We start from the raw sequence: 25,020 nt of genomic DNA on the forward strand, positions 1-25,020 counted from the left end.
AGACCCCGATTTGACTTCAGGTAGAAGTTAGTTGTTTCCAATCACAAACTACATATTTCAAAAAAGTCAAGATTCTTTCAAGGCAATGGCATTTAATGGAAATATCTTTCAATTAAAAAGCAGACAGGAAAAACTAAAATGTCTATATTATGAGGTATTGAGACTATAAGAGATAGAATCATGGAATGTCTTGAGTTGGAAGGAACTCACAAGGATCATTGAGTCCAGCTCTTGTCTCTGCATATGACAACCCCAAAATTCACCCCTTAGGGCTGTGTGAACTTATTTTCCCACTTGGTATCTTTTAGAAGTTTGTATTTTATAGCAAAATAATAATTCCTCTTTGGTATTGTTTGACCAGGATCTATGTCTTATAATTATTCTAACAGCATTTCCAAAGGTATTTTTAGGTCAAGCAAGTCTTGAAGAGCACCAACAAAGCAGAATAAACAAATCTGGACTCCATCTCATTACACAGACTATGTGAAATAAGACTGACTCAAGAACCTTGCTCTTAACATTTCACTCTCAGGCCTTATTTTAAAAAGAACCTAAGTATTTGATGCATGAGATTTTGGAGCATCATGCTAATAAAATCAAAGCCTTTGCCTTCTTATAAGAATCTATTTCATTTAGACTACTAATATCCATCCAAACCCATATGCAATAATCTAATACTGAAAGTGTTTGTTCTGTAATACAATTCTATGAGATGAAGTTGAGAATTCAAAAATTCTGGTCTTAAAACCTAAAGAAATGGCTACTTGTATAGAAGTGAAGTGAGACATGATACAGATTAAAGTAGGCAACTGAAGATGTAACATTTTCTGATCAGATTCGTAGATCTCACAAAATGTGCTAGCACTGTAATAAGAAAGGGTGTTTCTAAGGAACCAAAACTTAATCTTCTTTACACGTGGCATTTCACAGAAACAAAACTACACAGCAATTGCATTCCATGATCTACTTTGTACACCAGGAATACCATGTTTTTCCCATTATAGTCTAGGCTTGCTATATGAGAATTAAAAACAAATAATAAAAAGGACATAACACATGAAAGAGGCAGAGTATACATTATACAACCCTGATGCATTTAGCTAGTAAGTGAACCTGTTTCTCATCCTGTATGAGAGGGATTTTTAAATACAGCAGTACCCTTTCCTGAGGTCGCAGGGATCCTTTATTAATATATAATGCTTTTCAGAGTAGTATAATTGAGAAGAAATTTCTGTTGTGCCTACTCTCATTCTCTCTAGAACTTCTCTACAGAAGATCAAAGCAGTACAGGAAGGAAATCCATAGTCAGGATATTCCCACTTAATGAAGCTCCTGGACACCTTCCTGCATGCCAGAGTAGCCAAGCCTATGTTATAGCTCCAAAGGAGCCCAGTAGTGCCTTTCTGTCTGCCCTGTTGTTCTTTGCTTCATTAGCAATAGTTAAACATGAATATTTACCTCCTCAACTGTTTGATTATCTAGATACCGTAATGGGAAATTTGCATTCCTGAACAGGCACAGCTGGAAACAATTTAAGAATGAAAGATCCTTCAAAAGAAGAGAAAGAAAGAAAGAAGCATATGGATGAACAGCCTTACATGATAATCAACAAAAGCAGTGCTTGTTCCTCCCTTTCTGCACGGAGGCACTTCACACTCCAACCAAGAAGGAACATCCCACAGTCACTCTGCAGGAAGCTTTCCTTCAGAAATGATTTGCTTGAACTCTGAAATGTAAAAAAGTCACTTATCTCATATACTAAGTAAGAGCAACGGGCCTTGAAGTTTTCCTGGAAGGCTATTCCTCATAGTCCTTTAATTTGTAAAAATTACATCTACTTGGAAGCGTAGCTCTGAAGTCAAGAATGGGAAGAGGAGAAATAGGCCTGAACTAAACCATGAAGTGAGGTATGGCAGGAGATGTGAACTGAAACAACAGTAACAAAACTCGTAACTGTGTGCCGAGGGGATACTCAGAGCAACTGAACACATAACTAATTTAAGATATTTTTGCTGTGTCTTCCTGATACCCATATATGAATTTGACACCTACTGAGGGAGCCTGCAGTCAAACCAAATATTCTTTAACTTGTAGAATCATGGAATGGTTTGGGTTGGAAGGGATCTTAAAGAACATCCCATTTCAACCCCCCTGCCATGGGCAAGAACACTTCCCACTGGATCAGGTTGCTCCAAGCCCCATCCAGCCTGGCCTTGAAGCCCTCCAGGGATGGGGCAGCCACCACTGCTCTGGGACACCTGGGCCAGGGCTTCCCCACCCTCACAGCAAAACATTTTTTCCTAAGATCTCATCTCAATCTCCCCTCTTTCAGCTTAAAACTGTCCCTCCTTGTCCTGTCCCTGCACTCCCTGATCAAGAGCCCCTCCACAGCTTTCCTGGAGCCCCCCTTAAGTATGGTAAGGCTGCTCTAAGGTCTTGGAGCCTTCTCTTCTCCGAGCTGAACAACCCCATCTCTCTCAGCCTGTCCTGGGAGGCGCTCCAGCCCTCAGATCATCTTCGTGGCCTCCTCTGTACTTGTTCTAACAGATCAATGTCCTTCCTGTGCTGAGGGCTCCAGAGCTGAATGCAGGGCTCCAAAAGCTGTATTTGAACATGAACTGAACACTTTTCACAAAATTTGGCCCTTGTGTTTAGTGAATGACAGGGTAAGAATCTCACATACCATGTTACAGCTCTTCCTAAGAAGCAAAGGATCTTACATTTTCCCCACCTAAATTAAATCAAATGCTGTTTGTATCATCGTCAAATACACTCTGTTTCAGTCCGATACCAATTGCTGCAGTCTACCTTAACAAGTCAGTGGATACTATAAACACATATCCCATATAGCTGCTCACAAGGATGTTTGAGTATACGGCCCATTTGGCTGCCAGAAATAAGATTATCATCATTCAAGGACATTGCCACAGAAATGAAGCATCTGTCAAGCAGGACTTGAGTGCATTGAATGTAAAAACTGTGAATGAGTCAGCTAGACAAAGAGCTTTAATGTCATGGCTTTGTATTCTTTATCCCAGACAGTTCAGATGGGTTCATGCCTTTGATTCGGTAAAAATGATAGTAGTTATGTATTTATTATCTATTACATTTAATTTGTTTCTGTGTACCCCTCTAGATGGACAATTCTCACCTCTGTGGAATCACTTGTTTCATTAATAGCACAACTGAAAGACACAGAGGATATGAAAAATTAAAGGCATCAGAGCAGCAGATAGAACTACTTTTAGGTCTAGGATTTTCCACAGTGCTCTATTTCCACACTTTCCACAGCTGCATTCTTTGAAGCCTAAGAGTCACTGTTTTTCTAACCCAGGTCTGAACATTTACATTAAGCTTAGCGGTGTTGCACAAATTTTTGGAGAAATAAACCAAATATGGTATTAATCACTTACTTGCAGGCCTAGAATAGGCAAATATGAATCTTTTTGACTGATAGAATCAAGCTGGAAGTCTAAATATTACATCATTCCTTACACTTCTTCAGTGCTACATTGCTGTGAATTTTCAAGAAGATCTCTGATGTTTTAAACAAGAAATGAAATGAGTGTGCTCCAAAATATGCACCTCATCAAACTGCTTTACAGACATAGGAGGTTAGTCAGTGTCCTACAGCATCAGCTCTCCTAAGTGAAAATCAAGATCAATGGATAAACTCTATGAAGCATGAGAAAAACTGGCTGACAGCACATATCAAGCCAGGGATTAGTCATTGCAGAAATGCTCCATATATTGTAGAAATATTGTACATACTACCAGAAAAAGAGACTAGCTATGCAGAGAAGATGCATAAATTTGGATGCACTACTTACCTTCACCCACTGGAAACTTGTTGCCAGTTGATGTAGCATATTCCACACATTTGAAATGCCACTTAATGCGACTACGATGACAACACAGGGGTAAGTTTTCTGCTGCCACTTATCCAGTACTTCAGCTCTGGCTGCAAAGAATGAAAAAGTCCATTTTGAAATCCAATGCAATGTTGGCACCATAGTGAAAAGGAAGTGAAACGTAGCCTATCACAGTAGCCTAAAGAGAGTTCGTAGACTAGCAATTAAATAACACTTGTAATTCCAAGGATAAAATTAATAAATAGCTTTTACCTTAACAGCCTTACTATTGCCAAAATGTTCCCATAACTAAGATGCTGGAGGCCATATCAAAATTCCTTCACATCTTTTTTGTTATCTCCTGAAAAAACAGAGTTCGATGGAAAAATCTGTTCTGGGAACATTATCCAACACAAGACATACTGTAGGGGAAAATGTAACAGCTGCAGATGCCATTAGCCAACAAGATGGGCTTTGAAGATTTCTAAGTGCTCTAAAGGCATATTAGAAAACTAGTATCTTTACCATTATGATGGAGGAGGGATTATATTATTTTAGTAAGTAAAACTACCTCTACAGCATGGAAAAAATATCTAGGATAAGATATTTGAAGGGAGAACATGAGCAAGAGGTGCCTCTGCCTATAAGAAGTTGGTTCAATGGTTAAAATTCTTTCATAAATGGGATAGTGAGTTGAGAGAGTCTGTACAAAGAATACAGAAACAAAAAGAAACCAGTTGAATAATTCCGTATGAGGTGAGGTAAGTCTTTTCTTGAATTTAAATTAGGAAGTTAACAATGCTCACAGTTTCACAGAGCAGTCCCTCATCATCTTGTGCTTCTGACATTTTCCCACACAAGTACAAAATATAGTTAATGGGACTGAACGTAAAAGAAATACTCAGTGTGATCTATTGCTATGTAGGGATGCAGACACTGTATTTCTGATGGTCATTTGATACCCTGATAGACTCTTAGGTGAGTACTAAATGCAACCAAGGACTAGGATTCATCCTAACCAAGGAAATCAGGCTAGATTACCCAGTGCCTTGAAATGTATTAATTGAGAAGTTCTAGGAGGAATTATTGCAAAATAGGCTCTGAAATTTGGGTTGATACATCCAAATGAATAATTTTCTGCAGTATTTGAACTGACATCAATCCTACATTTTATACACACTCTTCACCCTCGTTAAAGCAATCAAGTTTTACTTGCGAAAAAGAGCTCAGCAGCACAGGCCAAAAATGTTGCAGGGAAATGAATAGGCACTGGCTGACTATTACATATTCAATACTGCAACATTACACAAACATATTTTACACTCTGTCAAATGAAGATAAATTCACGTAGCTTGTATTGCCAGTTGTGACTGCAGATAGGTTGACTCACTGTCTTAAATATTTGTGATAAATGTTGAATAAAACCCACATTCCTAGACTCTGAATTTTGCTAAGGTATGTATGCATCCTATGAAGTAAGGTACATTTTGCGTGATAACTGAGTCACCAACAAATAAAAGCACTTGGTTTATAAAAACACACTATGCCTGCAACATATTTGTGCAATTTGCTGTGAAATACATTTGGTGTTTAAAAATGCCTTCATTTTGCAAACAAAGTTTTTTTTTTCATAGCAGAAACTAATTCACAATTCTTATGAATGAATAAAAAGGAAGACTAAAATTTAGTAAACTTTCTAATTTTGATAATTTGTTCAATACCTTTACAGATAACAACATTTTTGCAGGTGACTGTGCAGCTCATGACTCCTTTTTGCCCAAGACATTTGAAGTTGCTTAGATAAGTATTTCTCAAAATATAGAATCATAGAATCATAGAATAACCAGGTTGGAAGAGACCCACCGGATCATCGAATCCAACCATTCCTATCAAACACTAAACCATGTCCCTCAGTACCTAGTCCACCCGTGCCTTAAACACCTCCAGGGAAGGTGACTCAACCACCTCCCTGGGCAGCCTGTTCCAGTGCCCAATGACCCTTTCTGTGAAGAATTTTTTCCTATTATATCCTATATATCCTCTTATGTATACCTATGGTCCTAATTTTTTCAAGACCTGCTTTTGCTTTTAAGAGCAACAAGTAGTTGATACTAGATAGCTACCAGTCCTCAACCTGACCTGCTACACTATTAAGCTTTTTTTTCTATGTACACCTGACCACCAGACAGAGAAGTGTCCCTGCACATAATAATTTAACTGTCAAGGAAAGGCTCCATTTTCCAGTTATGCTGCATTTAAACAGACATCAGAGGTTACAAATCAATACCTTTTATAGCACTAATCATTATTTGAAGCAAGTAAATCTTCATATTAACATCAAACACGGAAACTCCTCCAGATATCAGTTTTCAAGAAGAACATGATTTAAGGCCACTGAACTATTTCCATCTCTACTACAAGACAAGACATAGTTTAGGGGATTGATACATAAATATCAGAACTTACTTCTACAGCATATTATGTTTTTATTTCATTATTTTCTGCTGCAGTTGAATATGGCTTTGCTAGTAAGGTTCTACTAACTCTGTAGTGCTTACAAAGGGAAGAAAAGCCAAAAGAAATACAAATGCTGTATTTACAGAAGGCTATTCCGAAGCCCACTTATAATTACAAGAAAACTCCAAAAAACATCCATTAAATAGACCTAATGCTCCAAATAGATCTAACACAGTGGCACTTTAAATCAAATCTCCTAACAAGATTTTTTCTTTTGGTAAAATAAGCCATGGCTACAGAGTCGGTTTATACAAAGTGACAGCTCGAACAATTTTGCAATGTTGCTAGTTAGAGGGGAAAAAAAAACCCCAACCCCATTGTCACTATGGTAATTATTTCACAATGCTTGATGTTAAATGGGCAGTCCTGTGGCCTAAGAAGCAGCTGAATCCTGCATTGTCCTTGCATGATAAAAAGATTTGAAAGTCTGAAAAGCAGAGGAACGGAATCTCACAGCTTCTTAGACTTCGCTCTGAAAGGGCCATTGTAACATCATCATAAATCCTGGGCTCCCCAGGCACTTGACAACTAAAGCAGTGGACAATAGAATTCTTGTGTTGAACAAAACACTCCTTGTCTGCCAAAGGGCTTATCTGCTTCATTTACAAATGTCTCTCATTGTACCAAAATAATTCCCTATTAGAAAAACTATTAGGAACAGAAGTAAATAAATATTCACAGCTTTGTGGTCTGTTGGCAAAATGAATAAACTAAAACAATCAAGGAGCATGCAAAATATGAGATTTAAGTCAAGGAATCCCCAAACAAGCCAAAATCTCGATTTATTTTCCCCTCTTCCTCTTCCTTCATTGCAGGGAATTACACTGACTACACATTTGTCTCTATAAAAACAGACCTAGGTACATTATACTCACTAAGAGAGATGGGAAACATTAGAAATGTGCCAAGACATCAGATTGGAGCAGAAGTGCATCCAATGTGCTTTTAAAGTTAAATATTTCCAAAAGATCAATTACAGAAATAAACTTGGGAACATACCAGACAGTTTAATGAAATAGAGACAAAATACTCACAATCATAAAAGGATTTAAGCTGTGGATTTTGAACTACATATGTTTAAGCCCTTGTTACTGAGAGATACAAAGGCATTAGGGATCACTTTCTGAAATGAAATGATCACCAGATTATTGCAGCTTTTTCCGAGCCCAATAAAAATTCTGGCAGCTATTGCAGAAATGAGTGAAAGAGACTAAAATATTCTAAATACATATATATATGCAACTTCAAAGAGCATTTGTAACAAAATCAGAATTCCACTGCATCAGCTTTCCACATAAACAGTCACTTGATTCCAATTTACTAGAAAAGTGCTTTCGGAAAGATAATTTACACCACACGGAATTATTAAGGAAAACCCCTGCCACTCTAAAATAGTGCTCAAGTAAACAGTACTGACCATATTCAGAGTGCCAGAATGAGTTGTATGGCTGAATTAAAAACTGAAGAAGTTGAAGCTTTTTGATAGCTTTTGACCAATCATAAAATACTTATTCAAATCCAACACGGAAACCGTGTTTTCACATAGCCCAAGCAAATGGGCTGAGTGGCTGAACAGCCTTTTTTCCGCTGTGTCTAATAATTGCAAGTTTACAAAACCTACAGATATTTCTAACCTGCATATTAAACAGATGTTCAAGTGGGAAAAACAAATATTCAGAATATGTACAATAAAAACATTACAGTTTAAGTAATAAAAGAAAAATATTCTTAACAACATTTAAAATAACACAGGTTTAAGATCACAGTCACAAGAAAGAATCCAAGATTTAGGAATGTGTGAGCCTGAATGAGGTGCTGAGGGACATGGTTTAGTGTTTGATAGGAATGGTTGGACTCGATGATCCGGTGGGTCTCTTCCAACCTGGTGATTCTATGATTCTATGATTCTATGAATTTGCAGCCTAACTCTTGAATATGTCATTTAACCTTGGAACCATTTCTAGAAGTGAACAAAGGTAAGCTATGAAACATTTCACCTATGAAAAATCATAGAATCAGTATAAAAAACAGAGGAAAGAGGCTTGAATTCAGACCTTCCACGACAGCTGAGTACCACTGTTTGGGTGCTCTCACCTTCTCAGTGAATAATTAACTGTTCTGAAGATATAGATATAAGGTCTGATTTAACATAGTTTAAAATCAAGTTCTCATATGCCACTTTTTGATGTTTGCTGTTCTATGCTAAGTATCACCCAAGCTCCCCTCCCTCTTGAAGCTGTTTCATCTGTATAAATATAATTTGCATAAAGTCATTCTGATGATTTAGGCAACTCACAATTCAGGAATATGTCTTCAACAAAATGTTTCCTGCCAGCTCTCATAGTTTTATTCTAGTTCCTACTACATGACACACAACCGCACCGTATTTTTATATAGTCAGTACTCTCTGTTTAGGCATAAAAAAAAGTGAAGTTTAAGACTCTCATTTCAAAACCGGCACTTAGGCCAGCTAGAGAATATATCTGGGTGCATTGACTAGGAGGGCAGTGTCCTTGACTACATATAAATTGCTTCTGCAAGTTATTATCTTACCATCTAAATAAGCTTATGCTTTGAATCTCCTTCCAGAAGAATCTTTTTCCACTTACTACCAGCAGCTAAGCCAAGTGAACCTGCAGTAACCAATACAGCAGAATAATTTAGGTGGGAAGGGACCTCTTGAGGTCATCAGGTCCACCTCCACCACTGAAAGCAGCACCAATTTCAAAGTTACTTTAGGTTCTTAAAGTTGTAGAAATTAGCAGCGTAACCAAGGTCTCTGTGTGTGGACATAAAAGCTTTAAGGGCTAAACTTCTTATTCTGAAAGACATCACATGAAAAGTAATAGAACAAAACAAAGGGCAAGAACTGCATCAGAAGGAATAAAAACACAATCTTCCATAATCTGCTTTACCAAGACACAGGTGTGCAATTACAGGATCTAACGGCAGGTCAGGGCCAATGACTTTGATGACCTTTCAGGGTCTGCAGGGAATTTTCACTACTCTGTGTGTGCTCCTGAGCACCCAGAGCATCTGCAGCAGAACTAAGGGGTACCCTGTGAGGAGCTGCAGTTCTGGAGGAGCGCACATTTCCTCTGTTACCAGCTTCCACCATCACGGCACTTTTACACTTTAGATTGCTTTTATTGCCTCCCGATTCTGAGGTAGGAAAGTGTTAATACGTGTATCGTACAGCACAGAGTTCAGCCCTGGAAGAGCTAAGATTTCAATCTATGATTTGCATAAGAAGCCTGTCATAAAATGAAACTTGAAAATAGATTTTGAACCAAAGAGTTCTGCCATCCTGTACCTTCCTCCAGAAGGAAAGAAGGGTCTGGCCACTCAGGGGATTCCTTGTGGAAGGCAGAACATGTGAGAAAGGCAGGACATGCATGAACAGGATAAGACCCAAGAGCTGCAGAGAAGGTTTCATACAAATGAGGTTTCTCATGAACTATGCTGATTTTATATTATACTCTCTACTAAAATATTTTCCCTCAGTGTTCCTGCCCTTTCACCACACTGTTGAGTGCCGACTAACAGCAGGCTGCAATGCCACAAGCAGGGAATTGGTGAGGCTGACTACTTCCAAATACTGCGCACTGAAAAGTAGTCGACCGTCCTGAATACTAAGCTGCTAGCCGCGAAGGCCACGAATGATGGCAGAAACCTAAAACACACTAAAAAGCAAAATAACTGTGCTCTCACAAGAGACAAACTCACATCTTAACGCTTTTCAGAATATTAACGGGCTGCAGACTAAAGCCCAAATCTCATCAGTCCAAGGCCAAATTAAATAGCAGTAAGAGAAAAGGTTCATGTGGGCTCACAAGGAACAAATTAGCTCCCCTCAAAAAAGCTCTTTACAGATCACATGAGTGCCCTGGCTTTGCACTCACCCAGTACAATATGACTTTATCAGTTTTTTCTTGCTTTTGGGTCAAAACTGCCTGAAGGTAGACGATAGGCCCTTGAGGATAAAGTCTGTATTAATTAGCTTCAAGCTGCTCCAGTCCCATCCTATCCAGGTACTAAGAATACAAGTGGATTGGGAGGCCTGAAGGCAGGTATGTTCTGTCATTTTAAATATCATAGATCAAGACCTCCATTTCAATGTTTCCAACTTCTCTGAGTTTCTTCTAGAAACTAAATTTGGAAGAAGAGAATCTATAGCAAGTAGACACACACTTTTTATACATGCATGTCTATATAGATATATACACCTAGAAATAAATCTTAATTAAAATATTTCATGCAACATTTTATGCATAAACAAATTTTTCTGTGTACTTCAGTGCATATAATTTGAATCCCCTGCATTTGGAAAAAAGACTTCATTTGCCCTCTAAAAGCTTGATTTTTTTCTGTTTGATATCTAACAGATTAACTTAAATGTATATTCTTGAACCATCACCATCAGTAAAATGCTCACACATACTCCCTCTTGGATAACCGAATACATGCAAAGCATACAAAAGCAGTTACTACTATTGCTCTAAAGCCTTCTAAGTCATGCTGGAACTCAGTCTCCACCAGCACTAGATGCCAGAGACTACTAGAGTGGGATCTCAAAATATTTTTATGGCAAGTTTCCCTGCCGATTTCTTTGTTTGTTTCCTCCCCTTGCCATTTTCATCTTCATATTCTTAAGTGCTTTTCTTCTTCTAAACACAAATGGCCAGACCCTTCCTTTCAAGCAAAGACTGTCTCCACTAGCATTTGGTGCTCTATTTATCTTATCTTTCTCTGCTGCCAGTTACAGTAGGCTGTTCTCTGTTTCTTTCCTCTGGCTTTCTGCTGCTCTCTTTTATCAATCTCTTCTAGTGACCTGAAAAGAAAACCTAAAAATTGAGAGCCACTGGAGTATATGTTGAATGCCCCCACTAGTCAAGCTGTAAGGGACACTCAGCACAGAAAAAAATTCAACTAACCTTTCAAAAAATCTTTATATAAATGTTCTACAAAATCATCCTGCTGATTCCAGGTCCACTGGAGACACCCGAGAAAGAATAATTCTGGGACATCAGAGATACCATAAAGGAGAATAGCTCAGAATTCATCCAAGAGACTCAAGAGAGAGACAGTTCTTTGGTCTTAGGGACTTTTTTCCCCCTATCTTCTTCCTTTCAATAATAAATAAAGAAAAGAGGAGTTTTTCAAAGTCGCCACAGAGATCTGATGTTTCTGAATTTCTGTGCGCTGCATTCAACTCACTGAATATCTCTGTCATCCCGGGAAGATACATGATTCAAGCCTATTGCAAGTCCAGCAATGACTCCTCAAACATTTGTAAAGCTTTTTTTAAAAAAAAAAGTTTAATTCAGTCTTATTTCTGGGCTGAATACACCTCTTTACCTATTCCCCTTACTCTCCCCCCAGGCTCCCACAGGTCCTAGCTTGTCTAGATCTAGGAAGAGCAGAAGGAAGAGAAATGGATAGTAAACTCATTTTAGGTCAAACAAAAGGCATTCAGTCTCTGTCTTTCCTAGTAGTCTTTCCTTCATTTCTTTCTGTGTTCTCTCAAAGGACATTACACAGTTGGCTTCTCAATCAAGGACAGGGCAACGACAAACACGTTAATTTGTTCATGTAACAGTCTTACATTGTTGACCAAAGAAAGCTTAAAAAATGAAGACAGAGAAGCTAAACATTACTGATTCCAAAACCAAGCCTCTTTAAAAAACATATTTCAGTTTTCAGGACTGAACAATATACATCAACTGACATCAAAGGGGCCTTGAACAGCCTGGTCCAGTGGGATGTGTCCTTGCCCATGGCAGGGGTGGAACTGGATGATGTTTAAGGTCCCTTCCAACCCAAACTATTCTATAATTCTATGGTGATTCTGTGTTTTGATACTATCATCAACAGTGCATAATTTTTAAGGAGTGGTAATTAAAGATAGAGTGAAACACCAATGAGTAGGTATAGGTCCTGGAAGATGTGAAAGTACTATGAGCATTTCATGATGCCTGGTGTGCAGATTCCACTCACAACTAACACAGCTTTCCAGAATTTCCAGCAATGTTTATAGCAAGAATGATATGATTTCCCACCATCCATAATTGCAGGATATTCCACTCTAGGAATTACAGTATACTGCTATTTTTGATCAAGTTATTTTGTTATTTGGTAACATGCCTACCTATCTGTTCTTGCGAGTCGAAGCATAAACACAGATCTGTATTTCAGCTGCATCATGCAATGAATTGCTCATAACACTGAAGTTCACAGCCAAAATTAACCAGAATATTCAACAATATTAATATTTAACATTTCTCTGCTATTCATTATGCCTCCCAAATACCACAAAGACTTTAATTTTCTGTAGTGTAATTATTATAAGCTAGGAGCAAGTGCATTATGAGGTTTCTTCAAAACAATGATTGTGAAATTGAAATATGCATAACCAAATAATAACAGAGCAAGTGCTCTGCATATTCAGGAGGAACTACATAATTACGAAAGAATTCCTACTGATATCAATGGGAGTTTTGCCTGATGAAGATGGTACTATAAAGGCATGTGCTTTAAATAACAATAAATGAGCTCCAGAGTACTATACCACTAGCAATCATCCAGTATACTGATATTCAACCAACCAAGAAGATACATTTATTAACTACTGATGATAGAAAAAGTAAAAAAACCCAACAACCCCAACCAAACAAATGAAAAAAACACCTAGTTTGTTGAAAACTGAGAATATATCTCTACTATTTTAAATCATCTCAGAAATGCAGCTATTCTTGAAATTTCAGGTGCGTTCTTTTGGGACCCAGTCAAGTGTGCCCAATGTTAACATATCTAGACAACAATCTAGACTGCATATAGAAATAACATAAGGCCTTATAAAAATCAGTGATAACTTGATGATAATGAAATAAGTTTTCTTGCCAACTATGCAGAAATACAACTCTTCAGCAAAAGCATGGAAAGGTCTATTTGTCAAAAACTTATCTAAAAACACACAGGTGGAATAAATTTAATATAGCAGTAACATTTTTCCTTTTCAATTGAATTGGACAGAGATGGAAGTATATTCCAAGCCATAATTTAAGTCTTCTGGGTGGCCTCGGGCAGATTTGCTCAGAGTATCTACACAGTCTATTGCTGGCAGATGTGAGCTTTTTCTGCCCAAATTCCAAGATGTGTTTGAAGCTGAATAAATGTGGTTAGCACAGCACTGTGCCCAACCCACCAAGTCCTGCTGTGAGCCGAGGCATACGAGCTTGTGATCAGACCTGCTAATTCAGATTTGGCACTGTGATAAACATGTTTGTGTAGCTGCGGTGGGCTGAGATTCCATCTGCCAACAATAGACTTTGTCGACATGCCCTCTGCTCCTCGGCTCCATCACTAAACTGGAGATAATAATTAACGCCTGTACCTGAAAATGATATTGTGAAGGTAAGTTAATTTTACTCTCACAATGAAGATTAAGATGCTCTAAAATTAGAATCGTACAGCCAAGGTAGTTATTACTTTCGGGCATAAAACTTTTTCCATATGCATGCTATGGAACTGAGCCAAAATAAGGTTGTATACATATCTAATATTCAATTCCGTGAGCTGTCCATTTGAAAGCTATAAATAGATACTCATGTCTTTGGTATTATCTTCAGATTCATAAGGCTTATGACTATTTGACAGCTCAACATATCTAAACAAACCTGCCATTTTGTTTTCAGAAGGTGTCAGCCTAAGTGAGTTATATGGAAAAAAGTCACCTAATAAATTTACCTAAGAGTGTGGACAACTCTGCTTCAACACCTTGCTGATTCTCCAGTCAGTATTCACAGCAATTATAATTATAATGTAGTCCTTTGTAAGAGACAGCATTCTGTATGCTATGTTATGGCTGAACACTTCAGAAAATTCATTTGAGAAGTTCCATATGACAATAATAATCTTCCCTGCTCCTGCTTTGGAAAGAAATCTAATTATTCATTCTGTCAATCTCATATAAAATGTTCATTGTCTTTACATTATTGTTGACTTATTACTGTAACTAGTGCACAGAGAAAGAGAGAGGATGAGGAATAAACCACAGAAACTCCACTAAGTCAGATTTTTTTCTTTTATATTTTTGTATTTTATTCATATGCTTGATTTATGCTTTTAGTTTTTCAGAGCACAGGAACTCCCCCAACCACATTTGAGAAAATAAACCTCAACAATCCCCCACATCAAGACAGCATAATTTTGTGAGCGGTTACATAAATTATCTTCCAAAACACTTTGTGAAGAAATATCTTGTGGTGTTGAGAAACACACAGTGCTGTAACTCAAAAGGTCAAGATTTCATCATTTAAAAGACTGTCCATGGCAGGGGGTTTGGAGCTGGATGATCTTTACTTTTCTTCCAACCCAAACCTTTCTATGATTCTATGAATATGATACAATAGACCGAAACAAAACTGACCAAAAGTTCCAAGTTTCAGAGCACAATCATGTGCTGCGTCAAACAGATAAATCTAGATGACAGCAGGGAAGCCCATCTGCACAGCATCAGGGCAGAACACCCTTTCAAAATACACTCTAAGCTTCCCCCATGTGTGCTGGTACTGGAACACTGTGTAACCAAGGCAAGGCACGGTCGCATGCTGCTCTCCTCTGCTCTTAGTATACGATAATCCACTAATTTACCCAACCTTGCATGGGTAAAAATCATTTATGTGAGCATAAACCTGCAAAGCTGCACCTTATGCTATGCAGATGTTCATAAGTGCCTTAGAAACAGAAAGTAAAACTGCATATTATCAGAAATATCAACCAGAGTGTTGGAAGTGGAATCAGTAAGCTGCACTTTTTCCCCATAGATTTCTCATACTCAGAGTTTCCAGTACTAAAGTTACCTCATTCCAGAAAAGAAATATTTCAGTTAATTAAAAATAATTCCAGGAAACGATACTTACAGGGAAGAAAAAAAAAATAAGCCAAAGGACCAAAGAGATTTAGGAGCATAAATTCTACTGAAAGTCTAAAGTTCCTATATGATTAAATCACATTGACTTTGAAAAAAACTTGTAATCCTGTGCATTTGAAGATCTCCCCCCACAACAGCAAATTCATAACTCATAGTTACATGTAATAAACCTACATATTCCTACTAAACCATGTCCTGAAGTGCCATATCACATGTTTTTTGAATGCCTCTGGGCAGCCTGTGCCAATGTTTCATCACTCTTTCAGTAAAGATTTTTTTTCTAATATCCAATCTAAACCTCTCCTGGTGCAACTTGAGGCCATAGCCTCTTGTCCTACTACTTGTTATTTGGGAGAAGAGGCCAACACCCACTTTGCTACAATCTCCTTTCAGGTAGTTGTAGAGAGCAATGACGTCTCCCCTCAGCCTTCTCTTCTCCAGGTTAAACAGCCCCAGGTCTCTCACCTGCTCTTCATAAGACTTTGCTCTCTAGACCTTTCACCAGCCTTGTTGCCCTTCTCTGGACACACTCGAGGCACTCAATATCTTTCCTTCACTGAGGGGCCCAAGGTAGGGAGGAGATTGCTATGGATACCCTTGGATGTCCAGGGTGAATAACAGCCTAGAAGATATTCCAGGGACATGCCAAAACTCAGGAGCAGTCTCAAGGGGCACTACCTTGCATCACAGCTGGTTTTTTACCAACCTGTTACCTCTAGGAACCTGCTCTCCCATGCAGGTTAGGGGCCCCATCTGACCCTGGGCTTACTAAACGCAGCTCTGAGTAGAACAGAGCGACTTGTGAAATGGAAAGACAAGTTTAGCTGTCTTGGAAAAAAAAAAGAAAGGAACCTTAAGAACGAAGCCAGCAAGCTTTGAAGAGCCAGCAGGCTCCCATGTTAGCCATATGCCTTCATATGTCTGTTCTGTGGGAGTGTTACAGCTCCTGCTGTTCCATTCTTCACTCTTTAAAGAAAATGTTACAAGGCCACAAGGACTCACAAACATTTGTTGACATTTCTTCTGGGTCAGCCTTAGGAGGCCTGCAAGAATTTAAACATATGGCAGCATTTAGTTGCATGAAGGAATGGGCTGTTTCAGAGAAAAGCAGTATTTAGTTGTAAAACGGTTTAATCCACCATAAAGGCTTTAATTTTTTTGGCCCGAATCCATACTTTTCCAATTATATATTTCACATATTTTTAAAGCAACAGCAGCTTATCAGTTGAGCTGGTATTATGAAATATTTCACAGTGTTTTCTACTGTCCTCCACACAAATAATATCTTGATCTGGAGTTTCAGGTCAAGCAGATTTAGATTTGAAAAGGTGAAAAAAGGAAGGGACCAGCTGATTACTGAAATAAAGGGTGTTTTTTCCCAGACTTGTCAAGGGACACAGAACTGTTTTCATTTTGACACACAAGATTGAGTTGGGCTCTCAACATGTTTCAGTTGCAGTGTGCGTGCATTTGCAAAACAGAAAAATGAGATTTCCAAATCCCATCCAGTTCCACCCCCCCTGTATGGGCAGGGACACCTCCCACTGGATCAGGGGCTCCAAGCCCCATCTAACCTGGTCTTGAACACCTCCAGGGATGGGGCAGCCACAGCTTCCCTGGGCAACCTGGGCCAGGGTCTCCCCACCCTCACAGAAAAATATTGCTTCCTAAGATCTCATCTCAATCTCCCCTCTTTCAGCTTAAAACCACCTCCTCTCATCCTGTCCCTGCACTCCCTGCTAAGGAGCCCCTCCCCAGCTTTTCTGGAGCTCCTTTAGGTACTGGAAGCCGCTCTAAAGTCTCCTTGGAGCCTTCTCCTCTACAGGCTGAACAACCCAATTCACTTACGAATGACTGAGATAGAGAAAAGAAAATTTTAGAAGTTATAAAAGATAAGCAAGGTTATCTAATTTAAACAAGCACACTGCACAAATAAATAAAGCAGCTGGATGAGGAAGTACAGAAGATATAGGTAGTATGCTTTGTATGCACTTCCTCAGGAGTTTATTAGCTGGCAGTAGGCAGGGTCAGATGCATTATTTGTGTTGTTGAATGAAAGTTGCTTGTATGTGTTATTTTAACCCAATTAGAAACTAGAAAAGCATCTAACATTCTGAAATTTAAAATGAGTCTGAGGACAAAACGTTGTCGTTACAAATTGTAAGGACATATAAATGATGTGAAAAAATTCAAGGTCAAGTTACTTTTATCTGACTCTCATAGTCTCAACAAAGCTACTAACCAAATTTGGTTAGAGACAGAACTATCCAGAACGTCACAGATGTGTCAATCCTTAAGAAACAGCTACACATTTCAGCTCATAAAGCTTAGCAGAAAAAAAGTTTTTAGAATTCTGCTAAAATTAATTTGACATTTCCTTGAAGTTACCCAACCTACCTTTTAACCTTTATCCAAAATTACCTTTTATTCTAAACTGTTCAGTAATAAACAGCATGAGGCATTCTGCTATTAAAGGAAGGTAAAACTGAGTTTGAGAATCCAGTTATCGGCAATCATTGCAACCAGGCAAAGAAAGATTACTATGAGTAGGAACCAGTAACTTCAGACAAAATAGTAAATCAAACAAATATCGATTGTTAGCTACCACATAACAAATCCTGATTACTTAGGAGAGGGGAAAGATTTCTGCTCAAAAGCTGAATTTGGCTGTCAAGGAACGTCCTGACTGTATGGAAGACAAGGTGAATGGTATGAAGAAACTAGTGTCCTCAACAGAAATCAGCTGCAAAGATTTTAGTCAAATGCATATTTGATGCAGTAAATAAAAAATCAGCAGCTGAAAACAAATAGCCTACCATGGTAGCGCCCAACCTTGCAGCTGAATTCAAGGTTTAAGAGTATGTGAGCCAGATGCATCAAAAGATCTATCAGCAGCACGGGGAAAACAACAAAACAATGAATAAAAGGGACGGTTATGACTCACTCAAATGTCAGTAAGAAAATGCCATCAGAGAGCCGAAGCCATCAACTTGTGACAATAACTGAAAGGTTAAAAATAAGTTTTATGTATTGAAAGAGTGGCAGGAAGACTTAACCGCAAAGTTTTTGTTGCCTTCAATGGCAAGGCTGTACAGCAATTAAAGCTGGGAATTGTAAAGAAATTTTTATAATGACATTTTTATACAAGCACCTGGCATTAAATTCACATCCTTACTAACTTTATAATAGAATGCGAGACACACAAATCCCTTATTATCTTTGAGTACGGCAAACAATGGAAACATCTTCAGTACTCCATCCTGAGAAAAAGAGGCATGTTAGATCCTTGTGTCTACAAATCAATCACGCTCTTCAAGAAAAGAGAAGTAAAAAGATGAATTCAGTTCTGGATCTGGACAGAATATAAACAAATGTAAAAATAACAGCATGCGGTATGGAAGAGCGAGGCTGTATTGAGTGGTGGGATCTTACAGAAGGGACAATTTTGTGTAGGGTGTCACTAGCACACAAAGGTTTTCACTGTAGAGCACAACCAGTGCTGTAGATCCCGGGTTGCACTGTTACAAATCTTTGTCTTACAAAGACGAGCAGCTGTGCTTTGGACTCTTAGATACAATTCTAGCTACCAGTTGTATTGAGAAAAACTAATTCTGATTATCTGAAAGCCGAGAAGAGTTTGATTCCATATTTAGCTGCTTGCCCTTATCTAATTCATTCATCTTTTAAGTGATAAGAAATCGAAGATTCTCTGATACACCCATGAGGAATTATATAAGCTATGCAAATACTGCCAATGTATCTATAAATATTCATTTCATATCAAATCTTTTTGATCAGATTCATACACTTTCAGATTCTGCAAATATTTCCCCGAATTCAAATTATCAAGCATGTTTGCTGAAATGGCATATTTTAAATAACTATTCACAGCAGACTTTCAACTTGTAATTGCTAATATTCATGTCAGAAACATAACTCAAAGAACTACATTTATCCATTTAGGAAACTGAAGGTTATCACATTCCTTGTACAGCCCATCAACACAGCTCAAAATACACCAAACAGCTTACAAAAACTACCAGAATAAATGCAATTGTACTAACAAAGCATTTTAGTGACCTTGTGCAAGCAGTCTACTGAGATGAGGAAAGCTAATGACATAGACAAGCATTTCCTGAGTGTTTTGCTGAAAGTAACTAATTTTCAATTAATATATTAGGATGTAACTATTGCATGAAGATACTGCAAATGGAAATGCAAGATGACTCTTATTAGATGAATTCTTTGTCACAAGTTAACTGCCCTCCTATAAAAAAAATACTTTAAAATCTTAACTATTTAGACACAAAGCATGGATTCATAATGTTTTCTTAAAATATACAATAAATAACTGAAAATTTAGTTGATGCAGTTTAATATTGTTCTTTGTAGACCTGATGTACCTCCAGCTGAAATCAATGCAAATCAGTTAAATAAATGCTCCTGGCAGCTACTACTTTGTGCCTTAACATAACGGCCACTCTTATGATGAAATCAATATTTATTAATGATCTTTTCACTTTTAAACACCACAGCGGTTCCCAAAACTCATCAAATGCATGCTGTCTTCTGCACAAACATGTCGACCAAGCCCAGTTAACTATCAAGTTCATAATTAGAAGACATGAACACATTTTCAACCCCTACACTTCTATATTATTCGTTGGTCGATATTTGTCTGTCTTCACCTACTCGGCATGAGATAGCGCTACAGCTACTTGAAGAGACTGTCATACAGCAAAGCTACCTCTGAGGCAGCATTTGCTCTTATTGCTTTGTTTTCTTAATGTAACATGTTCAGCTGAACACGCTTCCATTATCATTAACACCACTCTAATGAATCCTGTTGCTCCAAGCCACATCCAACCTGGTCTTGAACACCTCCAGGGATGGGGCAACCACCGCTGCTCTGGGCAACCTGGGCCAGGGCCTCCCCATCCTCACAGAAAAATATTTCTTCCTAAGATCTTATCTCAATCTACCTCTTTCAGCTTAAAACCATTCCCCGTCTTCCTGTCCCTGCACTCCCTGATCAAGATCCCCTCCCCAGCTTTCCTGCAGCCCCTTTCAGTCCTGGAAGCTGCTCTAAGGTCTCCCAGAGCCTTCTCTTCTCCAGGCTGAACAACCCCAACTCTCTCAGCCTGTGCCCATACAGGAGGTGCTCCGCTGGACTCATTCTTACAGATCCATGCCCTTCCTCTGCTGAGGACTCCAGAACTGAATGCAGCACAATTCAAAATCTCAGAATGAGCTGTACTGTACCCAGTTGTATTTTTCTTTTATATGAAGGGTTATGAAACACACAAAAGGTCTAGCTAAGTTTCCTTAGCGGTCTGATTTCATTTCAACCATTTTTAATAAACATCCCAAGATTTTTCTAAGACAGACTCTCTGTGGCTCAATATGTACTAACTTCTTTTTTAATCATTCATACTGTGGCTGCTATATGTTGTGAGCCTGATTCCATGGAGATATACATCCTTGAGAAATGTCGTAACCAAAAAAATGTAAAGCTCCATCACATGTAATAAATGTTACATCCATTTGTTTAATTTTAACCTATAACTTCTGAGGTAAGGAAAATATATGACCATGATTTTATGGCAAGTTAGGAGCATCTGTTAGGATAAACTATAATAATGACAGTTAGAATTTCTCATTGTCTATGTCCAGCTGAATGCCCAACACTTCTGCTGTCAAATCTAAACAAACTGCAGCCCCATTTTCCGCAATAATTAGCCACAATTAGCAGACTTCATGGCTGCCTCAATCAAAAACCACCACAAGTGAGGTTTTGTAATTCCCGTTCACTTCAGCTGAAATAGAGTTTTGGTCAAGATAATTTCCATTGATATGAAGCCTAATGAACTACATCAGCTCAAGCAACTATTATTTTTATTATTGAACAATATAAATGGCTTTGCTGCACTGAAACAGCAAATATAACAAGAGCTAGTCAGACGACATCTGATTTATATTCAAAATCTAGTCCTGCAAAATTAGGAAAAAGGAGGTAAGCCAAACAAAGGTTCAGCTCACTACTGGGGTTCTTAACAAATCAAGACATCCTGATGTATTACTAGTGCTACTCTGTACTCCTGGCACGATACTATCAGAGGCTCATTTTAACGCTTGTATTCCTATTCAGAGCATCTCTGCAGTATTGAGCAAACACTTCATCCTCCTTCATTACAATTTAGCACACTCCCAAATAAATTGTGTACGGGTTGAGAGCAATTTCTTCCTGCTCTTGGGAGGGAAGAACTCCAATCCAGTAAATTGATATTAATCTTTTCACCGTCTTGCATTAAATACTAGCATGTTTTCTGTAGAAGTTCCAGTTCAGATTTTTCTCAGGTAGGTTTTGGCTGGAGATAAAACACCTCATAACTGCTTTCAACAAGAGCTAAGGATTAACCAGCTTTGGCTGGAAAGAAGGCAAGATAAAGGTGGCTGTGTCTTTATGAACAGCACAACTATTTCTGGATGGTCAAAATGCCATTGTTAGGATCCCTTCAGCTGCTGTACCAATGCGTTATCCTCCTTTCATCCCAAGCTTAGCTAATTTTATGTGCTTTAAAATTTATATATTCTTTAAACTGGTCATTTTCACAACCCTAAGTATCTTTGTAGCATCTTCATTGATCATTCTTTTCCTGCTTTAGCCTAACTAGCCTTCTCATTCCTAAAACCCAAAGCAAAGAATGTGTTTTACTTAATTCACAGGATTTTTGTATTTAGAAAAGATGACAAAAGTAATAACATTGAAAGCAGTCTATTAAATTCAAAGCAGTAACAAAAATAGAGAATGCATAAAATTCAGTCAGAACTCTCACATATACGGAAAGAAGAAACTAAATCTACATCCTAGTTTCACTGAATCTAATTTTTGGAAAAAGGACAACAACAAAAAAAATTAACAGGAATCCACACTAAAGGACAATCAACCAAAAAAGAATGTGTTTGCCAAAACTTTTCTCAACCTACCTGCAAAGAAAAGATCTACCACCAGCGGAGTCTCAGTTTGTTTTTATTTGTCCTAAATCCCCGCAGTATAAACTAACAGAAGCATTGCATATAAACCAGTAATGGTGAGGAGAGGAAAAAAACCCACAAAGGCTTCCACAGGAATACTCCTAATATTTGTATCTCATACCACTTGCGTCTTTTCTCTATTTGAACATCTTTCTAAGTGTCTCATTTCTGCTCTAGCTCATGTTAACCTAAGGCAACCACAACCCAGCACAGCTCTGACCCAGAGAATTACTAGCCTGTTGATTTTGAAAGAACAAGAACTTGGCATTGATAGCTTCTCAGCAGTTATCAGCGATAATGAAGTGCTTTTTGCACAGCAGAAAAATGATAGAGCACCGTGTGTGCTGCAGCAATATTAACTTTCTTGGTGGGCAAGAAGCAAAAGAGCTGTACCAACATAGCAGTTTTATCCTTGTCTAACTGCTATCGGCATATCCAAAGACTGACCTGTAAAAAATGGGGATGAGGGCCTTTTTACTTATTTTTTTGTCCTACCTTAAACAATCATACGTTCAGGGACAGAAAAACACCCGAGGTCTGGAGTAAGTATGTTTGAAACTTAAAAACTTATACACAAATACTGGAAAAAGGTACTTAACCATAAGCTCTAAGGGTCGCATCATGTATATGAATGATAAAATTGATCAGTGACATTTCCAAGCTGGGGAGTGCTTACTTTTGCTAATTTAATGTTGATGTATAGAATTAACTATAAGCCCTTTTGTAGCTTCTGAACTGAAGGCCACTCTTGGACATATTCTGGTGCACTCAGGCTACCCATGGGTTTTTAGTCTCCTGCACAAGCCTTTTATGTTAGAAAGCTCTTCAGACATTTTAGATCACTTAGATTGGAAATTATTCTTTGTTTGACAGTAGGACACATTTCCCTAAAGCACCTTGATTTCTAAACCCATGTGCAAACATATTATAAGATATGGGCACAGCCACCCAGGAAGGGGCAAAGAGACGAATGATCAGGATAAAGAACATAAAACCAGTCATTAAAAGAATTCACAGTGGTAGGAAATCAACTCATATTTTTTACTAAGAACCCTCGAGATGACATTAACCCATATATTCAATCTATCAGTCTGTTCTGTCGGTTCTTGGAGAACCTAAAATCCCTTTTCACCTATAGCTTTTTCTATTAATGATATGAATGTTTTATTAAAACTGTGAGTTTAGAAATATATATCTGTATTTTTTAAATGGCAGAAACTTTTGAAATGTCTAAATTAGCAATGTCTCGCTTTCTCGGGCACCCTGAAAATATGGGTCCAGCCTACAGCAGCCAGAGATTTATGCTTTCAGCCCCTCCACACTGAAAATGGTGTAAGACAAAAACTTGATAATAGAAGTTTTTCAGCTGGCAAATGCAAGTCATTTCCGCTATAGGAGTTTTATTCATGAACAGATAGAAGCCAACACATGCTGTGCTTGAAATAAGGATAGAAATTGATACAGATATCCTTGTATAACTATATTAGCAAAAACTTTCTACTGCAGAACAAGACCAAAAACATATCATCTTCACTAGAAATGTCTGAGGTTTTTTATATTCTGAACCACAAAAAACTTTAAACTTAGAGCAAAAGGTTTGGAGAGAGTTAAAGACTTTAAAAGACAGCACCTTTTACTTTTGAAGTTTTATTTTCTGCTACTGTTTTGACCTAAAACTAATTAAAAATACTAATATGAAAGAATAAGTCATTTCAGCCGTCTTACCTGTAAAGACCACCTCTATATTCTGTAGCTTTATAAGTCTAATCCAGTGAATTTTCCCTGTTCTCATCTGCGAAACAGAGACAGCTGCTACTTATGTTACACAAAACAGAAGGCTCACTCACTAACTATATACATTTCCATTTGTCCATACAACTTCCAGTATATCCATATATTCCATTTCATATAGACACAGGAGGCAGACAAAGAAATAAATTTGGAAATGAGCTTCACTCGAGTCCAACTGACATGACGTGGGAGCTAGTGATTCCTCTTAAATTCAATCTTCCATCTTCTCAAAAGAAAGATTTACTAACGACTTTGAAAACTCTTATATGAGTCATTTGCTAAGAATACTAAGGGATGGAATTAATTTTCGTCTGGATTAAAAATTCTAGATTTTTTCTTCATTCCAGGAAAAAAGTATCTAAAATCACAGCAAGTCTGCTCTACCATGATTTTTGACTATATTAGCATCTGAGAAATAATAATTTCAAGGCAGTAAATGCCCTTTCTTTTCTGCATAAAGAATTGCAACTATTTTGTCTATAAGTAAAATAGATACTTGCTAATATTATTCTAAAAGCAGCAGTAGAAAATAATAACAGTTCAAGAAAAAGGAAAATGTCTATTGAAATTCAATACAATAATATCTGGAGAAAATACTTGGAAGAAATTATTAGAACATACCGATTTAATGCTCTTACTTTTGAAAACCTTCACAGTTACTTGGGAGACTATTACAGCCAGACTTATCTGATATTTTTCTCAATCTATGGTACTCTCATCAACTCCTTAAGGAACAGTTTATTGCAGAAATAAAATATTTACATTTCCTCCAGTTAAAATCTAAGGAAAAACAAAATCAGAATTCAACTAGAAGTACTGAACTCCTTGGGAAAAAAATGGAAAAGACCAAATGAAATACAGCAATAAATAGTGACGTGATACACTGTAATGAAT

At 37.8% G+C, this 25,020-nt stretch overlaps 1 protein-coding gene across 1 annotated transcript in view; it reads right to left on the bottom strand.

Moving 5' to 3' along the window:
* The window catches only part of CDH11 (cadherin 11), a 44,003-nt gene extending 40,042 nt beyond the window's left edge, over positions 1–3,961 (bottom strand). The window contains exon 1 of the mRNA XM_069868542.1: positions 3,831–3,961. The gene's annotated coding sequence lies outside the window, so the exon portion shown is untranslated. The remainder of the gene's footprint in view (positions 1–3,830) is intronic.
* Between the last annotated feature and the right edge of the window lie 21,059 nt (positions 3,962–25,020).

The sequence above is a fragment of the Phaenicophaeus curvirostris genome, chromosome 14, assembly GCF_032191515.1.
Source record: "Phaenicophaeus curvirostris isolate KB17595 chromosome 14, BPBGC_Pcur_1.0, whole genome shotgun sequence".
NCBI lineage: Eukaryota > Metazoa > Chordata > Aves > Cuculiformes > Cuculidae > Phaenicophaeus > Phaenicophaeus curvirostris.